Raw genomic sequence first — 21326 nt, forward strand, 5'->3', positions numbered from 1 at the left:
ATTTTAATCCCATAAAATATAAAAATCTGACAATACTAAATGTAATAAAAATGCAAAGAAACCAGAACTCTCACACATCATTAAAAAGTATATTGTATACCACTCTAGGCAAAAATTTGGCAATAATCAACAAAAGTTTAAGATACCAATGCCATTTGATCCAACAGTCCCCCTCCTTGTAATATACCTTAGAAATGTCTCATAAGTGCATATAAATATATGTATGTAAGAATCTTTATAGTAGTAGGGTTTATGGTTAAAAAAATATAAATCACTTAAACATCTATCAACAGGAAATAACCCAAAAAAGCATGGCACACTCACAGAGAGAAATATTAAACAGCAATGAAAATGAACTAGATCTCACATATCAAGGGTTAATCTCCTAAATAAAATACTGAGGAAAGAAAAGGCAGGTTGCAGAAACATATACACCTTATGATGCCAGTCATATAAACTTTTAAAATATGCAACATGATAATCTGTACTGCTTGGAAATGTACATACGCTGTACAATACAAAGATTGTAGGACACAGGAATGATCATCACCACACTCAAGAGAAGGGTGTTCTACAAGGTAGAGGCAAAAGACCCTGGGAGTTTCTGCTTCTATTGGTAGTATCTTATTTCTAAACCAAGGTGGGAGAGATATGAGAGCTCATAATAATATTCTTTGTACAATGTTATACATTCAAAACACTTAAAAGTCAAATAATAAAAATAAAACTGAGTTCATATGGAGAAAAGGCAAGGAGAACAGGAAGTGGTAACATCAGCTTAAATTTGCAGAGATTCCTGCCATTAAAGCAATGAGACACAAATGCTGCACTTTCCAAGGAGGATTCAACAAGAGGCCAACTTTACCTGGACTTCTTTTTTTCTTTTTCTTTTTATTGAAGTATAGTCAGTTTACAATGTTGTGTCACTTGCTGGTGTACAGCTTAATAGTTCAGTCATACATATACATACATATATTTGTTTTCATATTCTTTTTATTTATAGGTTACTACAAATAATGAATATAGTTCCGTGTGTGCTATACAATGTAAATTTGTTGTTTATCTATTTCATATATAGTAGTTAGTATCTGCAAATCTCGAACTCCCAATTTATCCCTTCCCACCCCTTTCCCCCGGTAACCATCAAATTGTTTACTATGTCTGCAAGTCTCTCTGTATGGTAGATAAGTTCATTAGTATTCTGTTTTTTTTCTTTTTTTTTAGATTCCACATATGAGTGATATCATATGGTATTTTTCTTTCTCTTTCTAGCATACTTCGCTTAGAATGATGATCTCCAGGTCCATCCATGTTGCTGCAAATGGCATTATTTTATTACGTTTATGGCTGAGTAGTATTCCATTGTATAAATATACCACAACTTTTGTATCCAGACATCTGTCAATGTACATTTAGACTGCTTCCATGTCTTGGCTATTGTAATTAGTACTGCTGTGAACATTGGGGTGTATGTATCTTTTTAAATTAAAGTTTCCTCTAGATATATGCCCAACAGTGGGATTGCTGGATTATATGGCAAGTCTATTTTTAGTCTTTTGAGGAATCTCCATACTGTCTTCCATAGTGGGCAGCTGCACCAAACTGCATTCCCACCAGCAGTGTAGGAGGGTTCCCTTTTCTCCACACCCTCTCCAGCATTTATCGTTTGTGGACTTTTTCATGGCGGCCATTCTGACTGGTGTGAGGTGATATCTCATTGTACTTTTGATTTGCATTTCTCTGATAATTCGCAATACTGAGCGTTCTTTCATGTGCCTATTGGCCATTTGTATGTCTTCACTGGAGAATTGCTTGTTTAGGTCTTCTGCCCATTTTTGGATTCAGTTGTTTGTTTTTTTCTTATTAAGTTGTATGAGTTGTTTATATATTATGGAAATTAAGCCTTTGTCAGTCTCATCTATTGCAAATATTTTCTTCCATTCTGTAGGTTGTCTTCTTGTTTTGCTTATGGCTTCCTTTTCTGTGCCAAAGCTTATTAGTTTAATTAGGTCCCATTTTTTAATTTTTGCTCTTATTTCTATTGCCTGGGAAGACTGCCCTAGGAGAACATTGCTAAGATATATGTCAGAGAATGTTTTGCCTGTGTTTTCTTCTAAGAGGTTTATAATGTCTTGTCTTATGTTTACGTCTTTAAGCCATTTTGAGTTTATTTTTGTGTATGGTGTGAGGGAGAGTTCTAACCTCACTGATTCACGTGCAGCTGTCCAGTTTTCCCAAGCCATTTGCTGAAGAGACTATCTTTACTCCATCAAATATTCTTTCCTCCTTTGTCACAGATTAACTAGCCAAAAGTCTCAGGGTTTATTTCTGGGCTCTCTATTCTCTCAAAATTAACAAAGCAAAAATCCTATACTCAAAACTACCCACAAATGAGTAACTTTGGCAAAAGAGATGCAAACTTAAAGGTAGACAACTACCTACTTAAGGAGACAACTCCATTGTTATTCAAAAGGAATACGAAGTTCCCTATGAGAGGGAAAAGCTAATTTAACCTTTCAACCCTTTGCTCCATATTTATTATGTGGTGATAATAATATGAAGGATGTTGTGAGGATTAATAAATTCATTTCTCAAGCTTTGTAGATAAAAATTTGCTCCACAAGTACTTTATTTTAAGAACTATGAAATGGTTTGTTTATTCCAGTGTCCCATTCAGCCATTCCTTCAACCTTATCTCCTAGTTCTGGGTTTTGAGATGAATATAGGGTCGTTTAAATGACTGCTAGTAACCTTTGAGGATTATGCATTTTTAAGCACTGGTTCACAATGAATATGTGACCAGATATATGTCACACAGGAGAAAGTCAAAAATATAATCCCTAAGAGGTTAATGACACAAATTGTACTTAGAGTTTCAATTTGCCTCAATAATTCTGAACACTTTAGAATAAGTGACTTTGGCCTTAGTACCCAATGTCTGTCAATACAAAGACATCCTGATTGGGGGCCTATCAGAAATAAGTTAGGGTTTTGTCTGGAAGGCAGCAAATCAAGCCATAAAATTCAACAGAAATATATACACTATGCTCTTCATAAAGACAATTAAAGAAATTTCTTTGAGTAGTTTTCCTACAAGCAGGCAATAGTTTATATCATTTCATCTATACTCCTACGCCTCGCCTCCTTTAGGAAAAAGAGCACAAACTTGGAATAAAGCTGGCCCACTTTCAATAAAATTAAATTCTGTTTTGAACTAACAACTCTGGCCACTTTATGATAACTCTAAATGTATTCATTCATCCCCCAATTGTGCACCAGCTTTTTATACTTTCCTTTTCACAGCCACAGTAATATCAGTGGTCAGAGTAGCAACTGAATATTCCAAGCACTCACTATCTATTTTCTCACTGAATCCTCAAAACAGCCCCTAGGAACTATCATTATCCACATTTTATAGGTGAGGAAACTGAGGGATTCCCTGGGATCCCGTTCCTGATAATTGGCAGAGCTGGGTGTTGGACCTGTTTCTAAACCAGGGAGCTACAATGACATTAACAAATGTAAAATGTACACTCTGTTGAGTTCTACAAAGAAAAGGTATGTGGCCTTAAGACTGTCTATAATTGAGATTTAACCCAGCCAGGGAGTAAGAGACACTTGAGCTGAAATCTGAAAGTAAGTAAGAGTTTATTACAGAGAGAGAAGCATCCCAGGGAGCAAGAACAATAAATGTCAAGGCTCTGCAGGAAGAGGGAATGTGTGATGGCAGAAAGAATGAAATGAGACTACTGGGGTAGGGCCAAGACATGAAGGAGAGATTAGAGAGGTCAGAGGCATCAGACAATGCAGAGTGTTTGCCACAAACTAAGGAGCTTTGTCTTCACTTTGAGAGCAATGGATAGCATATCACTGGAGGTGTTTAATGAGGATAAGAGGGAGCAGGAGGCTCACATGATCATATTCACCTTTTGAGACTATCATTCTAAACCCTAGAGTAGAACAGATTGAAAGAAGTCAAGAAAAGATGTCTGACATAGAAAACAAACTATGGTTACCAAAAGGGAAATGACAGGACAGGACAAATCAGGAGTTTTGGATTAACAGATACACAGTACTATATATAAAATACATAAACAACAGGGTTCTTCTGTATAACACAGGGAGCACATTCAATATCTCGTAATAACATTTAATGGAAAAGAATCTGAAAAAGAATAGATATAGATATACATATATGTATAAAACTGAATCACTTTGCTGTACCCCTGAAACTAATACAACAATGTAAATCAATTATATCAATTTTTTAAAAACTTTAAAAAAATTAAGTTAAATAAAAATAAAATAAAATTGCAATCTGGGGTAAAAAAAAAACTGATGTCTGGGGCTATTATATTGGTCCACGCAAGAGATAATGGCAGTGACTGAACAAAGTTGCTGGTGGAGGGGCTGGAGACGCGTGGGCACAATCACGAGCTATTTGGGTGATGAAACGCAACAGAGCCTGGGTAAAGGGAAATGAGGGAGAGATCAAGGACAGGCAACTCATAGGTTTCATTCACGCACAGCTTGAATCACACAATGTACACCAACTGCAGGCTGATGGTTGCACGATTTCCAAAGTCAAAGGCAGAGCCTGAGGAAAGCGAGCCCCCTGAGTCAGGTTTGTGGTTTCCCCATATATCACAACATAAAACATAGAAAACTTGCTACAGAAGGTTAGGAGTTGCAAAACATCCCCCCAAAGGCACCTAAGGGCTTTGACTGAGGACTTCAATCATTCGTTTAAAAATCAAATAGCTCTGATTTTAGCAAACAGACTTTTTCAATGAAGGGGCTAATCTGGTTTTGCTCTAGGCATCATTTCAAACACTCTCTGCATAAGTATTTCTGAGTCTCAGTTTGCATCTCTAAATGAAAGTACCAAAGAGATCTGGGCCCACTCCACCCCACCAGATGGGCTGCGGGCAATTGCACGAATCCAACTCTTTCCTTCCACTGTCCAGGGTTCTCTTCTGTGCACAACATCCCAAACCCCACCCCCACATCCAGTGGGCAGGACATTCTTAGATGCCGCACAGAGAAGAGCCCAGATTACATAATGTAAATAAGAAATACACTTAGAGGTAGTTTCTTTCATTAAAAAGATGGTTATAGCACAAGTCTAACACAGAGCAGGTTATCTTGTTTCCAAACAACTAAGCCAATTTCTTTCTTCAGGCACAAAGACCTACAATCCAAGCTAATGCCATTATGGGAGCACAATATTCTAGAGTCTTAGGACTAGTCCAGAGCATCTGTCTAGCTTCTATTTAGTTTTTGTTAGTCTCTATTTCCTTATCTGTACAATGGGTATAATAGGCACCCAATGAGAACTGAAGCACGTAATCCATGAATGACACATTGCTTGAACAGAGGATGTTCTTTAGAATGTTCACTATTATGATTATGCCCCATCCAGTGAAATTCAGAAAAGAGGGTAAGAACACTGAGGTCAGAGAAAAGACAGCCCTTAGCTACAGGAGCTTCACATTCTAGTGAAAGAGACAGGGGACAAATGAAGGTTTGTAATGAGGAAGATCAGTAAAGATACTTCATCATGCCATGGGCCCTCTCCTCCCTTGCTTCTCCCAGCATTTTCACAGCTCCAGCCACAGGAGAGTCCCCACGGAGACAGGCAAAAATCTGCAAAAGGAAATCTGAACACTGATTTGGTAGAAAAAATACTAGACATCCAGAGACCCTCGCCTAAGAACCTGATGAAACAAATCACTAAACTTAGCTGTCTCAGGTCCCCATTCCACAAACAAAAGGGTTATAATTTCACCTGCACACAAAAGCACATTTGCACTGAGGGAGAGGATAAGATGAGATGCTAAGTGAACTGGCCACTAAAAAATAAAATCAATTAACCCAGTGTACATTAAACACCTACTACGTGCTCAGCCATGAAGTGACTGCTGAGCAGAATGCAGAATGAGTTCATGCGAGGTCCCAGCTTGGGAGCAAAGAATGGTTCTTCTTTGGGTGGGACAAAGAATAGCAGTTTCAAAGCTAAACAATACCAGGCAGAACAAAATAAAATGATAAATGATGTAATGGAGATGATCATGTTACAGGATTTTAGAGCAATGAGAGAACAATAAAGAGAAAGCTTTATAAAGAACAGAAGGCATGAGTTGCATCAAGAAAGATGATCCAATGGAGAGCAGAGGCTGTTGTTGTTCCAGAGACAAATAACCTCACAGTTGACCCAAAGGTGGGAATGAGCCAGGCATGTCTGGAGGAAATTTAAGCATCTCTTATGAATATTAAAAACTTACACATAGCTTTAAAGAAGTGTAATCTTTGAAAACCTCACCTAATCCCACTTCCATTTCATCGTTTAATTTCAGAGCAGGTATGACTCTGCACATGAGCACACTGAGACCAAGAGAGGTTCATTTCCAAACCACAGCCAAGCAGCACAGTGGGGACAAAAGTCTAAAGCCCAGATATTCACTTTCTTATTTCTAGACTTATCTTGGATATTATAGTCTCAGACTCCATGAGGAAAAAGTAAAATACTCTCATCTCTTTTTTACTTCCTCCATGAACTAAAAGAAAGCAGTCAGGGGTCCCAGAATGCAGGCAACTGGCATGCAGCTGAAGGTTTCATCTCTCCTATATTATTGAGACAATACGATATTCCTGATAACCCTACATGTGCACTGTCATATCTATGTTGTAGGTCCCATCTTCTGCCCTTTAGAAGAATACACGTTAGAGTGTCACAGGCTGCTCCGGCATCTATAATGTGCTTGTCCTCTGAGTCTTTAGTTTCCAGGGACATCACCAAATATTTGTATGTTGCTCCCAGTCAATGGTGTTGCCAAATCTTTCCACTGAATGACAGTCTCGTGAAGGTTGTCTTGCTTCTTAGACTATACATACATATCAGCATTCTTCAATATCGAAAGTGCGTACTTTCAAGATGCTTTTTTAATGCATTTGAAAGGTAGTTCTCAGGTGACTGACTGGGATTTTGCCAAGTCAGTGAATGACAGCAAGTCAATCCTGACCAATCAAGTTCTACTTCAAATTAGCAACATGCCACAAAAGTAGACAAAAATTGGATCTGCCTTTAGCTGGCAGATGTGCCCAGGTGGTAACTGATCTCTGGACAGACCTTGCAAACCAAGTGAATCCCACAACCTTCACATCACTGCGGGCTTTTTTTTTTTTTTTCTTTCTTTCCTTCTTTCTTTCTTTCTTTTTTTTTAATTGAAGTCCAGTTTACAATGTTCTGTTAATTTCTGGTGCACAGCATAATGTTTTAATTGAAAGCTCTCTGGGTGAGTAGAGAGAGATCCAGGAAATACAAATGTATTCGTGTGAAAGGCAGCGGCGACCTATGCCTAAGGTCTTCACACACACCATCATTTAGGATTCTCATCTCCCAAATGCCTTGAAATAGCTGGAAATTATGCAGGCTGGGCCATGCTGCAGCCTCATCAAAAACAGACTTGTACGTCTTTCCCCCTGAGGTCACATGTTAGGTCACCCAACAATACACAAAGCCAGCCAAAGCATCAGTACACCCCATCTATATGTGGTCCATGACGGATGGATGAGAAGAGATTAAACAAGACCCCTTTCTCAGAGGCTAACATAAGTTACAGTCCCACTTATGTGTCAAGCCTAAGTATAATATTAACATACACATTGATCCTGCGTTTTCAGAAGGAGGGGGTGGAAAAGGATTTCTAATCATATGCTACTGCATGCAAAATTTATCTAAGTAAATAATTATTTTTAAACCTCAGATTTAGGCAGCTTTACCATTACACAATATGCTAATGTTTGACAATTACTAAGTGCGGGTATCAGCCAGTGGTTTTTTTTTTTTTTTTTTAGTTTAATTTAAAGCAATTTGACATGGAAAGGTTATTACTTTAGTTGCCAATAAAAGCTGTACTTTTAACATAAGTGTACAGTAGGCCCCAGGGTACGTGACTATTATCTTTTCTGCAATTATGTGGTGTTCTACATAAATGTTAAAAAAAAAACTTAGAAATATCAAAAGTACTAACTTAGATACAATACGAAAGTTGAAGAGAAAGAGAGCAGAAAACCCAGTTATTTCAGACACAACATGGGTTGAGGTTTCCTCCTAGAGGTTATATTGGGAACAGCACCAGCTGGCTTTGAATAAATTAATTCAAACTATATCTTAAAAACACACACTTAGCAACCAGAATATCGATTTTATGAACATTCTGTCTTGAGATGCAGTTGTTCAATTTCACAAGCTAAATGCCATTAACAGTAAGAGCAAGTCTCTGAACCAATTAACCTATTTTCTGGAGTTGCTGTGCCACTAAAGTAAAAAGAACATTCCTCAGATGGTATTTGCCATCCTAAGATTTCATATGTCCCTGAGAAAAGAAAATAATTTATTGCTAGTAATTGGGTAATCTAAACTTTTCTTCTTCCCTTGATCTTTTAGCAAGATGGGACTTTAACAAAACAAACAAAACAATAACAGTTTGTTCTTTAAGAGACAGACAGCCACCCGACGCCAGCTCACCTCCTTTCACCTTTCTGCATTTATCTCAGAGGTGTTCATATTTAACTAATGGGGGAAAGTCAAGGGAAAGAGGCTACAAAAGAATTTAATCAATAGCCCATGTCAATTTTTCATTATTATGGGATACTCCCTTCCTATAATAGGAAATTACTCAAGAAAAGTAAGGCCAGCAAAGACAGGGACATTCACCCAGCCATCTGCTTAATAGGAATATTTAATCCATCAAAGGAGGCCCAACAGGGGCTCTTGGGCTGAAGAAAGTTCCACATACTGCCTGTGAAGATGGTTCCATGGGAGCAAAAGTGGTATGTAGACAAATATTTTTTAAATACTGCGTAAATTATGACTTATTATTATTAACATCACATTTCTTGAGAATATCCCTCTCTAAAAGCCCTGACATAAAAACCTTAAAAGCACTTCCTTATTATGACTCAAGAGAACCCAATGGGGGTACGTATTGAACTTACAAGCATTTCCCATATGAACATGTCAAGGTTCCATGAATAGCAGTGGTCCTACTGTGAGTCCAACCCCAGTCAGTCTGCCTACAAAACACCCAGCCTTCAAACAGTAAGGCAGTTGGCATCAAAAGCTTTCTGTATATGAATCCTACCATCATAATTTCCAAGCTGAATAACCTCAGCTAAACTACTCTTGGTGTGAGTCAGTTTCCCTGTCCATAAACCGGGGATAGCAGTTATGCCTCCGTCATGAGGTTTTGAGGACTGGCTATGATGATGCATGTTAAGCACTTAGAACTTAGGACATTGATAATAAATGCTATTTTCATATATCATGATTGCCTTTTGGCACATACTTACTGAAGCCTACTTTAGTAAATGTCTTCTACTCTTCTCTAGGCACTCTGAGAGAAGCCCAAATAAATGAGTCTTCCAGGAACAAGGTTGGAATACAACTCAAAATACTGATAGGATATGTTTCCAAAGAATCCTCCACGGTAAGCAGGTTTTTTTATTTCAAGCGTCCCCTTTTATTGCCCCAATTCAGAACAGAGGAGACGTGTTTTTAAATTTAGTAACTTCTATTTTGACTTCTTCAGTGACCCCAATGATCTGCTGGTCATCTTGCCAAGGCAGAAACCTGCATCACATGAGAGGTTTGTGAGTGAAAATAAGTCACTTGCTAATGAAGGTTTCTAGTTACCTGCCCAACATCCACCTCCCAGCCACCATTATCAACAGTAACTTTGTCTGAGATCTGAAGGGATCATTTATATTTCCTTATCATTTCTACTTCACTGTATAGAGAGAATTGCACACCATGGAGATGTCTGCAGCTTTGTGACCATAAGGGACTACTATCACACCTTACCATTGTTTGACGTCTATCCCATGAATATCCCTTTGGATACTTATAAAGCTATTATAGAGATAACACTATACACAGTTTCAAAAGAGAAGAAAGTGAGGCTCAGTAACTGAACCACAATGATCCATCAGTACCTCCACAAACTATCCCAAATTTAACAAGGAAGAGCCTGGCCAATGTATACATGAGACTTTCATTTTGATCTTAACTATAAGCCTTTCTTTCAAACCCTACTTGCTGGAAAAGTAGGACATACCATGGTGAACATCTGTTAAATTTGCCTTCCTCCTTCTTGTAATAACATCCCAGTTTTCCTTTTCCATTCTCAGTTCATGTGACTTAGTAGGACTAACCTACCCTCAGCTCCAAGACTGGGCATGGGTACTAGGTTTGGTCAATCAGAGCACACGAATCTAGGCTGAAGACATTGGTTCAGGGACTGGTATGCAACACAAGCCTGACTACTATTCCACGTCTATTGGACGTATTAGAAAAAAGAGGTTGTGTTTATCCTAGAGTTTGGTCCAATTCTAGGTTACAAGTCTACAGCATTTGGAGATCTTAAGTGAAGAGAACCTACCTGCAAATAAAGCCATCACAGAGGAAAGCAGACCCAAAATAGGAAGAAAGCACATTCTTCTATCAATATTTAAGTCCCTAGATTCAGCCATACCTGAAGCAATGCTATCCCCTAGACTCTTTTGAGTTCTGTGAGCCAACAAAACCCCATTTTAAATTACATCAAAATGGGTTGTGCGTCTTGGTGTCCTCTCTAATACACTCATCCAGATGTGCCTGTATCTCTGAACATGGTGCCCTCCTTCTGAGTTGTGACCTGCCTCAGTGCATGTCTGATGCAGACAGCAAGGGTCTGGAGAACTGACAGGCCCTTGGTTCTCTTCTGATCATTCCTGGTACATTTCTGAGTCCTTAGGCAGTGTGGATGATAAATAACAAAGATGATGCACTACCTAGCCCACACCATTTCTTCAAAAGGAAAGCCATCTTTCTCTTCTCTCCCATGCTTGACTGAAATAACTCAGGTGTCACCTCTGCTAATGGGAACAAAGTTGGCTGCCCCACTTGGATGTCAGAAGACTCCAAGTGAAAGAGAGCCTAGCCCATAAGACTACTGAGGGAATTAAGTTGCTTCTTTTCAAATTTGGGGGTTATTTTATGCCTATGTGTACACAGAAAAAAGTTTGAGGCTGGGACCCCTAAGATGGAAGGATTCCAAATTGCATGGCACAGCTGTTACACCTATAACATACATGTGCATCTACTGGGAAACTTTCTAAAAATATTTCTCATCAAATTAAATACACTAATGTTTATTTGCAAACAGGATTCTGGTCTGGGAATTGGTCACTCAGGAAGACAACTTAGGATCCAAAGCTAGGAAGACAAGGTCAGAGGTTGAGAAGGTGGTCTTGGCCAACTAGGTTGAAGTAGGGTACTAGCATTTCACAGTGGACACTGGAACATTCCTGAGAAACAGAATATGGCAGAGATTCAGAACGTGGCAAGAGGAGAACTTCAGTGTAGCAAACCCTAAGAGTCCTTGAGGAGAAAGGCAACAGCCAATTAAAGATGGCCTGAAACTCAGAGATGGACTCTTTCAGGCTCAGAGAAAGCAGCTGTGTGTTGTATCATCTTCTCTATCAGAGAGCCATGGGCTTGAATCTGCCAGAGCTGTGAGCTCTGCAACTTCAGGGAAGTTGTTTTCCAAACCTTACTTTTTCCCCTCAGTGAAATAAGACTAATAATACCTTGTTCAACTGCCATGAGGATTATATGAATGAGCCCCTGCATGTGTGAAACACTGCGGACACTGCTTTACATATGGGAAGTGCTCAATAAACATGAATTAGAAGTTTAGTAAAAGCGTGGTCATTCACTCTGAATAAAGTGATTTCAGATCAGCACTTAGTTGAAAATGGTACCCACTCCATGGTTTGACTCGAGAGGCACGGGAAGCCATCCCACTTCCAAAATATGATCTCTTGACCTCTTTTTAAAAATAAGGTAAGTAACCCTCTTCCCTACCCTTTCACTTACTCCTCCACAAACATCACTCACCCCTACTCTCCACCCATTCTTGAGGTGGGACATCTTATTTTCAAGAATGTACAATTACAATGCACACATTTTGTCCAGGAGGGATTAATTTGCAACTCATTGCTACAGATTCATTAATTTATCAGTTTAATTTGTTCAATAACTCTCTTATGGTTCAATTTCTATCTGTAAATTGGGGAATGATAATGGTACATACCTTACATAACTGTTTGCACATTAAATAATTCATGCAACGTGTCTGGAACTCAGTAAGTGCTCAACAGATGTTGGCTCATTTTGTAATTGTTGCTATTGATTGTAAGTGATAAGCTGCAAAGTCTCATGGTTATGACTGTAGAATTGAAAAATACAGAAGTAACAGGAAGGAAAGTTCTGTAATTCAGGGAGCTGCCTAGTTAAGCAACACAGGGAATGGGGACCAGAGATAGTGTAGAGAGGCATGAAGGCAGGATTTCTTATACCCTTTTCTGTTACTCTACTTCTGAGATACTTCTACTTCTACCCTCTCCAATCCTAATATATCATTTGAGAAGGGGGGGAAAGAAAATAATCTCTTCAAATTTCATTAAATGGTTCATAAGCCACTTATTTTTTCCCCTTCTAAGTAAAACCAGACTGCAAGATATAAACACTCCTAATGAAAGATTTTCTCAGCTCTGTTAATTAGCGTCAATTGCAACGGTGGTTTTTGTTTCAAATCCATTCTCGTTCGTCACTTTACCCTTACATGATGCTAGACAAGGCTGCAGTGGGCAAGAGGTAACCCCTAATGAATAATCCCCAGGCAAAATGGTTTGGATGCATTCCTGAGGGCCCCAGGGAGGTTTGTTTATTAGCCTCCTATGGGAGAACAACACAAAAAAGTGAGAAAGAGGCATACAATGAGCAACCGGATGCAAAACTGTCACAGTGGAAAGGTGTGATGGAGAATAGACATGTGTTTAAAGTGCATATGCTGACATATCTTGTAGCAAACACCAAGGTCTGTGGTGGAGATTCCAGTTAGGACTGGATGATTGTAATGGCTAACAGTAGGAAAGATACCTACACAAACATCATTCATCTTCCCTCATTCATTCAACCCATATTTACAGAGCTCCTACTTGGGATGCAGCTCACAGTTTTACTGGTAAGACAGTCATCCCAATGAATCATATGAAAGAATGAATGAATGGATGGATGGATAGGTGGATAGACAGATAGTTAATGGTACTGGGTTAAATACAAGAAGGTTAACTAAAGATGAGATGACAGTTCACTATAAAGGAATGACTAATTTAGGGAAGGGAGATTATATTCTAAAGTGACACACAGAACTAAGATCCAAGGGGTAGGCAGCAGTTAGCCAAGGAATGTTTGGGGAAGAAAAGGCACCAAGAAGAGTAAGAGTCTTCACTGCACGGAAGCAGAACTCTTCCTTCATCCCTGCAACACCAAGCAGCAGCCAAGGAAACCCAGCAGTTGTGGGAGGACAGCTTATAATCATAGGTCCTGATTCTGTCTCTGGAGTTGGTTGGGCATGGCAAGATATGGTGACTCTAAGGTGGGATGAGGCAAGATACAACAATGTCAGTGCTCCTCCCAGTTGCTAGAAGTCATGGCTATAGGAGATGTAATCTGTGGGTGAGAACAACTTTCCAGAGTTCTCATTTTAGCTTAAATAAGAAGATAAATGACCTGTAACACTTGCTGTAAAGACAGGGAGCTGACATGTAAATGTTAAGCTTCAGAGTAATGATATCCCTTCAAGACTATTTATGTTACAGTCACATGTGGCTTTGGAATGAAAACCAAATGGCAAACAATAAAAGTCTTTCAAGACAACCAATTCTGCAAATAACTGTAATCCTGAGCGAATGCTTCTTCTTCCACTAAGTTATGTGCCCTGAGTGGTTCCAAAGACCAACAAAGGCCTTCGCAGTCCTAGACTTGCCAATGGCCAAGGGGATGGCAATGAAGATTATTTCAGTTTCCTTAACTGGACGCTCACTTACCCAGCTGCTTTACAAATCAAGAGTTAAATCACCTCAGTTATATGTAAAGAGTACAAGTGTCCACATGTTTCAATTTTGGAGTTTTGAATTCTAATTTAATTCTCAGTGCATCTATACCAACAGATTTTGAACATTTTAAATTAAAGCTGAAGCAGATGCTGATTACATTAACAGAGAGAAGCAGCACTGTTCTTATTTAAGCCAGAGTAGGTCTCCTAATATGCACCTGCCTGGTCCACTCCCCACCCTGCAAACAATATGACTATGCAGCCTCTGAACGTGGCCCTTGGGAACCTTCCAGGGTTCCAAAGAACCCAGTTTGAAAACACAGCCAACACTAGCACAGATGTGACTGACACCTTCAATGCCAGTTACCTCCTCCTGTGCTGAAATTACAGTCAAACCAGGCTCTCACAGCTTTAAACCTTCACAGTAAAGCAACTCTGAGGTAGACCCATCTCGGAGTCAATCCATAAAGCCATTTGAGTGTCACACTAATCATTTTAGCTATAATCCCTACCTTAAATTTATTCTTCTCCTCACAACTTGAATGTACCCAGAAAAAAGAATTTGTGGTGTACTGCATTTAATCTTAATAAATAAAGTAAAATCTATTTTCAATTTTAGATGTGGCATGGATGCCATATTTTTTACATAAGAACTAATTTCAGGAAAAAGACCCATGAATATACATTTGCACTTTGTAGAAAAGTACAAGATTTATCCAGCTCAAGTAAGTAAAGCAGCTGGCTGGTAAGTTTCTTTAAGTGACTTCATTCATTCACTCACTCTAATAATATTTCCCTTTTTTTTTTTTTCTGGAGTATAACTGACTTACAATATTATATTAGTGTCAGGTGTACAACATATTGATTCAATGTTTTTACACATTATAAAATGATCACCATGATAAGTCTAGTTACCATCTGTCACCATACAAAGTTATTACAGTATTCTTGACTACATTCCCGATGCTGTACATTACATCCCAGTGATTATTTATTTTATAACTGAAAGTTTGTAGCTCTTAATTCCCTTCACCTATTTTGCCCATCCCCCTGTCCTAAAATATTCTTTGAGCCTGTACTATGCCACTGTATCCCTGGAAAGTCTACACACCTCATTTGTTCTTTCAGTCATGGCAACATACATTCATCGTGTGCCTGTCACATGCCAAGACCTTGCCTTCAGGGAACTTAGAGTCTTTCCAGTTAAGAAAGATTGCTTTTGGGAAACAAATCAACTAGAAAATTAGAAATAGTGATGAGAACTATGAATAAATTAAACAGGGTGAGAAGATAGACCATGACAGTGTATATAATAAATAGAGCTAAAATATTTTTGGAGACCTACCAATATAGCAATTGAAACCTGTTGAAAGCACAAGAAACAACTTTCGGAGGCAATGCCAACAAACCGTATTTAGCCGCTTCCCTGAGCAGCAAATCAGCTGTATCTGGAAAATTCTTAGATTTCAGCACTTAGTAGGAACTACAAGAACTACATTTCTAAAGCCATACTTTTTTTTAAACTGCTGCTCAGAATAATTACCACACTATCATTATGATATTCCCGTATCGCTCAATCTATTCAAGTAAGTTAACATACGATAACAAGTTTCAGGACATAGACACATGAAAAGGAAAAGAAAAATTCACTTGGCAGAGAAAACAATGGAGTCAGGAGATAGGAGAATTGTGTGATTTAATTTAGAGTGAGGACTCAAGATTCAGAACGCACCAACTAGTAATGGCTTTACAGGTAAAATGTTCTTGGGGAGATAAAACTGCCATTTGAATAAGCAGCAAGAAGCAGAGGCTGTATTTCAGATGGGCAGAAGAGCATATATAAAGGTACAAAGGCTATATGATCTACCTTTCCATATATCTGTTTGTCCATCGACACATTATGGTTTCAGTCCCTGTTCCAAGTGCTTTGCATGCCTTATCTCATTTAGTCCCTAAAATACACAGTATGTAGCAAACAACTCATTATTACACTCATTTGTTTGAGACTGGGTTTCTTTTAAGTAGAGCAAAAAATCAGATTTTAGGTGAACGTGACTTACCGGGATCAGCAGAACCCAGACAGGGTGAGAACAGTGAGGCGTCCAAAAGCAAAATTTTAGGAAGCACTCCTTCTCAGGGTTGGGCAACTGGCATGACCTTGATGGTGAATGTTTCCTTAAATTCTGCCCTCTAGGTGCTTCACTCTCCTCATCCTAGTCCAGATCCTTGGGCAAGCTCTTTAGAACAAACCTGTAATGTAAGGAGTGAAGCAGGATAGTGAAGGTGAGAGAGCAGATGGAGAACACGGTCCTAGGAAAGTCCAGCCCTGGGCTGATCCACGGCAGGAGTGGTGTTCTGGAACAACACAGAATGGCGCATGGGAGCTGGCCTTTTGTACCCCCTCTATCCACTCTATCCAAGGTCACTGCCCGCCCTTGAGAGGCACAGGTATAAGCTATTAGCTGCTGGAGTGGAGGGCTTGGTGCCACGGTGACTGAAGTGGATCTGGATGGGGCACTAATGGCATCTAATACATTATTTTGAAGAATCATCATCTAATATTTAATGGAGGCAGCAAATCTTTAATTGCTGTTCTCGAGGAAGTCCTGATGGATAGCATATACCTATTTGCCTAGTGTAAATACTCCCACCAAGGCTGATTTTGAGCTACCAACATGATCTGTGAATGTGCAGTTTGCAAGAGAGGTGCCCAATCTCCAGGACCAGGGCATGGTGCTTCAGCAACTTAGTAGTCAGAGGGGAACCAGAATTTGACCACAGGTTGTCTGACATCACACATCAAGGCAAATCCACAGGGTCACAGAGCACAAAGCAGCCAACTTTTCCTGTCAAGAGCCAGGTAAGAAACGAGTTCTGCTTTGTGGTCTCTTGTCACAAATAGCCAATTCTGCTGTTGTAGCGTGAAAGCAGACTACAGACAGTACATAAAAGATATGGCTTTGTTCCAATAAACTTTATCTACAAAAGCAGGCAATAGTTCACACTGAGACCATGGGTTGTATTTTTGTCAACATCAGCTCTAGCTGTTACTTAATATTTTTCTTAATATTTGTATAATAAATAACATCTGCTACTTAACTGTTGAACAGGGTCAACATCGCAGTTGGGGAAGAGAAGCACCTAGAACACAAAATCTGCCTGCCCCTAGGCCTGGTCCCATTAGAGAGTCACCCAAACTAGACTGACAGGCCTACTGTTCGGGGTTCAGTTGTTCAAATCTGAACCACTTAAGCAGAAAAGGATGTAACCCATGGAATTAAGGGCTTGCAAAATTGTTGGAAGGGCAAAAGAAGCTGGTGAAGCAAGGCAAGCAGCCCACCAGGGAGCTCCTACATCGCCTCCCTCAAGAATGTGAGCAATCAGGAGGCTGCCCGTGGAACTTTTGAGTTCAAAGACACAGGGACACAAGCATGGTCCAGGATCAGGATCACCACCACTTAACCCACAGGAAGTCAGAAAATGGCACTAGAACACTGCTGCAAACAAACCCAACATCTTTAGGCTCAAGCCTACCAGGAGCAAGAGCTGGAGCAACAGGAAAGTGCCCCTCCCTTGCTTCCATCTTCCAAATACCACCTGCATGCACCTGTGTGAACCTAATTTTCTTTCAGAACCCTAGCTGCAAGAGAGTCAGAGAATTGTAGATTTTAGATACTCAACTGATGACTCTAGAAGAAAGATGAAATAAATGCTAAGTGACAGCTGACTGCATTCACCACAGTAGGCATCCTAGGAAATACTTCATTTGATGAGAACTTAAGGCTACTTGCCCAACAGGCATGAGATTTCCCTACGACAAATCTAGTTCCAATCAGAAGTTCCTGCTGGTAAAGGAAACACCATTGTGGCCCTAGATACACATACATACACACACACACACACTCTCTCTCTCTCTCTCTCTCACATGGGCCTAAAGTATATGATGGGATTAGTGATGGGGATCAGAAGTTTATAGGTCAGGGTTGGAGGATGAGAGTCTAAGATGCAGGGGAAGAACTGCATCAGGCATAAAGAACTGGGTCAGGGAATATCAGGAGTGGTGGCAGTGAGTAGAAGTAGTAAAATGAGGAGCCTATAGAACAATAGGAGTTGTGAAGGGGTAAATGCCAAGGGAAAAACTGAGAAAATGTCTTGCACAGGTCATTCATCTTAAGGGAACCACTGCTTTGTGACCGCCATATCTGTTACTAATGGAAGAAAAATACTAGCATCGTTCCCCGAGGTCAGAGATGTGTGCAATTAAGTAATACTAAGCATGTTACAAACACACAGTGCTTTACAGACTGCAATTCATTAAGCACTGCCATGAAAAAAAATTTATGAGTCAGTCGAAATGGAGCTATTTCCTTTAAAAATGTTTTGCATTATGAAATAGGATCTAAACAAACATATGCTACATGCATGTGATTATGAATTAAAATAACGAAATATTCTTGAATCCATGTCGCTTAAGAATTTTACAGCTGGGGCTGCCTGGGTGTGTTCACCCTGGTATTTCTGACCCATCCTTCTTCTTCATTCCCAAGCTTATGATTTTTATTCCCTTGCTTTAAAAAATACATAGTTTATCACACATACATGTCAACTGAAATTATTCCAAGTTTGCATGCCTCAATTTATTTCTAATTGATAGAAATTAGTATTATTGCTAACAAATGTTTTTCAAAACCTATTTTCAGAATTAAAAAACAAACATCAGTCTTCGGTATTTACAAAAAGGATGGATAAAAGAAAAGCAGTATCTTCCTTCCATGAATGCTTAATTCACCTAATAATTCAAGCAACTCTTCATTTAAAAAAATCATTTAATCACAAAATCCTTTTAGACATATTAGCCAACTAAAACAGTGGCTAATTTCCACTGTTTTTCACAATGGTGAGCCAGTCGCATAGTTAATAAAATTAAGCTTCCTTCATTTCTCTCACATTCGCCCCACAAAGGAGAGCTGTCACCAACAAAATGCAGCCCAAGTACGTGGCTGTGCTGGTTTCCAGGACTTGAGCCATCACTGATTTGTCACACCGCCTCTTAACAACATATTTGTATTTTGCAAAATGCGTAATTTTTTTTTAGCCCCTGAACAAATATATTTACATAACTGTGTCTAACGAGAAATTACATTTAACTTCTCAGAAATGACAATAACTAAAACCTGAACTGCCAATTCCACTTCATTAGTGTGGAAGAAATGCATTCCAAATGTTAATAAAAATTCCAACATGCTGATAAATTAGAGCTTCTAAGGAGCATGTGACACCTTGGTTAATATATTCAACCTCAATTATATTTCTCTTCAGCACCCTGTTATCTGGAACCTTTGCTGGCAATCAGAGGTGCTGTTTTTCAGCGGCCAATTTTCTAGATAATGTAGCTTATCAACACTGTGGGTAAACTTGCCAATGGAATCAGGCTGCACTGAACCACACACACGCTAATTGCATCCCTTTTTTATGCATATTTACAGACTGTCACTTCAAAGAAATCAGTGGCCCATTGAGGCACCCAGTTAGCTGGAAGAATTGCCTCTTGCAAATGAAAATTAGCAAACAAGCCAGTGATAAATATGAAATGAACAAAGTAGAAAAATCCTGTTTTGTTCCGAAACTTCCTTGTCATCCCAATTTACACTCCCAAATAGAAGGAGTTTTGAACACAGGATGTGCCTTTTGTTTCAAATGAAGACAGAAAGAATTATTCCTTCAACCCACTAACTAGGTAAAAGCCTATTAGCTTTTTCTCTCCTCTCCCACGCCACCCCCACCCCAAATTTCTATTCACATAAACAGGTTATTAAATCCCGTATTAGATTTGCTTTGGAGTTTGAATAGACAAATGACATGTTAACACTTCAGAAACAATTAACCCCGGGAACTTAATTAAGTTCTTCTGACTTTAAGGAAGCATATTTCAAAATAATATTTCTAAACTCTCCAAGTTTGCTCGAAAATAGCATTGCTTTCCTTCCTAAAGTGTTCATAAGTTCTACTTAACAGAAGGAAGCTTTGCCTGGCTATATATGGATAAAGGTTATGGTGTTATGAGCCTGCTCTAATTTGACTAACTCAGGGTGAGTATAAAAAGAGACAGGTGCCAAAAAATAAAAATTTTTTTAAATTTCCTAAAGCTCCTAACATTGGCCATATATAAAAGAGAAAATGATTTTATAACTATGTCCTGGGAACTCCACACAAACGAAAGCACTGAGATATGGGTTGTGTGTTTGTCTGAAGTCCTCTCCCTTGCTTTTTAGAATAACATTTTAAAATCTTTCACCACTAGGACAATGTTTTTAAGGCAATATTATGTTTTGGAAAACATGTCATTTTAATATAAGCAGATCATTTTAATATAATTTAAAATAAACCACATACCAATTGAACTATAAATACTTTCAAAGGGCTTGTGCCAAACTGAGCAATTCAGAATGGCAAAACTCAACAAATAAATGGCACTTAACGTCTTAGCTTACAGCCCAGGTTCAGTGATACTTTATTTGGTTTGGAGTACTGAGCATCATGCCTGCTGTATTTCATAGTTTCAACAGACTCCTAAATTCCTAGTCACTAACATGAGATATACAATGTCATTGGAGAGGTGTTTTTTTTTTTTCCTTAAAGAGCACAAGCAACAACATAAATATTGATACAAACACTGCAAAAACATCGCTATTTTAACAAACACACTACACCTACATGCCTACTGCTCATTTCCTCCCTCAGAAAACAGGGTTCTGTAGTAAATTAGCTTTCATCTGTGTGCACTAATTTAGACAATTGTTTTATATCGCTTTCCAAATTGACATATCACTGCGTGTTGATACTTGTGTCTCCCAGCCCAGACTGGGAACTCCCTGAAAACAGGAATATAGTTTTGCGGAAAGATGACTAAGACATAGACCCCACCACCAAGCAGTTCAAGATGTAGGGGGGACAGGGAAAGACACTGACTTCCGCAGCTACCCTGTACCAGGGAGAGGAACAAAGAGCTATGGGACCCAAAGAAAAGACCAGTTTACTCTGCCCAGGGGTCTGGGAAAGAAATCACATAATTGATGACATAAGAATCAGATCTTAAGAGATAAGTGACACTTCAATGCGGCAGGGAACGACCTTTCAGGCACACCAAGTAAAACAGAAGGCAGAAGGGTAAATGGACCAGTCGTGAGAGAGATTTTTGGCAATGCTAAATCTTGGGGGGGGGGGGGACAGGAGCATCTGCAGTATAAAAGAGAAAGATTTGAATTCTGTATGCTGCTGTGTCACCTTTCTCTTTTGTATCTTTTTGCTCTGGGGAAGGCAAAATGTGGGGAAGGCTGTGGGAGCACTTCTAAAACAGAAAAGTGCTCATGAAGACTGACCAAA

At 39.1% G+C, this 21326-nt stretch overlaps 1 long non-coding RNA gene across 1 annotated transcript in view; it reads right to left on the reverse strand.

Moving 5' to 3' along the window:
* Nucleotides 1-21326, reverse strand: part of LOC105095265 (uncharacterized) — a 743648-nt gene that overhangs the window by 663702 nt on the left and 58620 nt on the right. The window contains exon 8 of the long non-coding RNA XR_010384800.1: nt 16004-16193. This is a non-coding gene — a long non-coding RNA (uncharacterized LOC105095265). The remainder of the gene's footprint in view (nt 1-16003; nt 16194-21326) is intronic.

This window comes from Camelus dromedarius, chromosome 17, assembly GCF_036321535.1.
Source record: "Camelus dromedarius isolate mCamDro1 chromosome 17, mCamDro1.pat, whole genome shotgun sequence".
Taxonomy (NCBI): domain Eukaryota; kingdom Metazoa; phylum Chordata; class Mammalia; order Artiodactyla; family Camelidae; genus Camelus; species Camelus dromedarius.